This window comes from Corvus brachyrhynchos, unplaced genomic scaffold (assembly GCF_000691975.1).
Source record: "Corvus brachyrhynchos isolate BGI_N302 unplaced genomic scaffold, ASM69197v1 scaffold279, whole genome shotgun sequence".
Taxonomy (NCBI): Eukaryota; Metazoa; Chordata; class Aves; order Passeriformes; family Corvidae; genus Corvus; species Corvus brachyrhynchos.
The window spans coordinates 277,114-279,293 of record NW_008246060.1 but is presented as its reverse complement, the minus strand read 5'-3'; the positions used below and the strand labels follow the sequence as shown (position 1 = coordinate 279,293).

General features: G+C 47.3%; 2 long non-coding RNA genes across 2 annotated transcripts in view; one reads left to right on the top strand and one right to left on the bottom strand.

The window, feature by feature from the left end:
- LOC108449658 overlaps positions 1–2,180 on the top strand; it is a 12,357-nt gene that overhangs the window by 2,334 nt on the left and 7,843 nt on the right. The gene's annotated exons all lie outside the window — the stretch shown is intronic.
- LOC108449660 overlaps positions 2,060–2,180 on the bottom strand; it is an 11,826-nt gene continuing 11,705 nt past the window's right edge. Inside the window, exon 3 of the long non-coding RNA XR_001865919.1 lies at positions 2,060–2,163. This is a non-coding gene — a long non-coding RNA (uncharacterized LOC108449660). The remainder of the gene's footprint in view (positions 2,164–2,180) is intronic.

Genomic DNA, 2,180 nt, shown 5'->3' with positions numbered 1-2,180 from the left:
TTGCCCCAAGGGTATCGGCAGCTCTGTGCACCGCACGGCATAGAAACAGCGCCGCAGCACCCCCCTTCCCTATTCGCCATGCCACCTTGACGAGAAGTGAAAAAAGCAGCAACCAAAAAGAAGCCATCCCAGCAGCCTCAGCAGAAGAAAGCTACAAAAGCAGCTGCTGTGTGAGAACTCAGCCAGCACCCATCTCCAAAGTCAACAACAACCAGCTGCCTCACCATTTTTAATTTAATTATTTTGCATTGTTTTACCATTTTTTCTGTTGTATAAAAATTACGCCCTTCCCTTTTCAATTAATATGAAAAGGGGGAGATGTGGCGATCTGTTTAGCCATTGCTTTTCCTATCCCACATTGTTCCCTCCCCCTTCCTTGCCCTTAGCCCTGGCCACTCCCTTGGGTCCTCCCTATTGGTTCCTGTACCCCAAGCCCGCCCATGTACCGCCCCTGAGAAAACCCCCCTGCACCTGGATCACCAGGTCTCTCTGCCTCTGGGGGTCACTGGGACAAGATGGAACTATTAAAAGTCCTCTGAAACCCTCATGGGGAGACCCTTCTCGCCTCCTTCACCATCACTGGTTGTAAGGCTGATAGCTAGCCAGAGCAAAACCGCGGAGCCGTCCAAAATGGACTACGGGAGGGCGACTGACCATGGTTGCACTCCCCCTTTTGTAACATCCCAAGGCAAGTTTAGTCAGTTCTTTAGGCGGCAGAAGTGTCAGACCTCGGTGTGTTCTCCAACCCAAGATCCTCTGTGGGTGCTGGAGTCCCATCACTCACAGCACAAAAGAAAAGATGTTTGCAGGCAGCTATCAGATCTGGGCTCCTCACTCATTTCTCAGAGCAGGAAGCACTATTTATTACATCTTTTTTGCTGCTTCTAAACAAAATCAACCATTTCTTGGCATTTCATCAAAGATAAATAGCCTGATCCTGCTTCCATCCATATAAAAGGAAAAATTCCCCTTGGCTTCTTCTGCTGAAAGCATGAAAGCTCAAAGAATATCAGCCGATGGCTTTAAAGTTCTTCCCACCTTTTCCCCCTGTTCTTTCTCTGCCAGGAGACCAGGCTTCAAGTAGAGGCTCCCTTCTGGGGTTAGCCCTCTGTAGCGGGTTCAGTTTGAAAACTGGGCAGAAACACCATTTTAGTGTAGTGGTTTGGTCCAAAATACTCATTACTATTTACCTTCTGTGAGATAAGAATTAGGAGAAAGCAAAGCAGGCACCAAACTTGAAAGAATATAAAGAAGTTTATTAATAGACCTAAAATAAGGAAAAAGAAATAAAATCATACCACATCTTCAGAACACTTCTCCTCCCCCCACCTTCCTCCCTTCTCCCACTGACAATGTAAAAAGACAACCCTTGAGATGTTCAGTCTGTTTACCACTGCCATAATAACCTTGTTCAGTCCATTTAGGAAGAGGAGTCTCTCTTGCTCATGCTATGGAGAAATTGTCACAACGAGACAGCTGCTCGGGTTAGTTCTCTGCTTGCATCATGTGAGAGTCCCCCTCTCACAACTTGCAGCTTTTCCCACAACTGCTTTCGAGGGTCCAATCTTGAGCCACTAGGGTACAATTTTAAGGTTGAGCCATTCAGAAATAAAAGTTCTCTTCACTCATCTCTGGGAACATTTCATCTCTAAGAACAGAGGCACTCCTCCTGTCCCTGGGAGCAAAAGGGTCCTCCTCATCTTCATCTCTGGGACTATCTCTGGGAGTATCTAGGAACTGAGATCTTCTTTCCATTTGGAGCAAGAGTCCTCATCGCTTCCATCTCTCCCTGTTGAAACTTCTCATCAAATTACAGCTGCTTCAGCATTTGCTTATTCCAGCACAGGTGCTTTTGTTCGCAAATACAAGTTGAACGCTCCACCTCCCATGCCTTCATGAAGTTATAACAGATACTGATACATCATAGCTTTACAACAGAATTTCAGCTTTAAGCATTTCCTCTTTCTTCTCCCTCAGATTTTCAGCTCTTCACAGCACTAAAAGGGTTAATCTCACCTAGGCCTTGCAGCTGGAATGTCGATTATCGCTGTTGGTCACATGATCTTTTGCCGGACAGCAGGGCAGCTTCAGCTGAATCTTGGCTGCACTGGAGAGGGGGAGCTGGGCCGCTCTGGCTGCCCCCAGCAAGGCTGGGGGGGGGGGCTCCACAGGGGGGAACA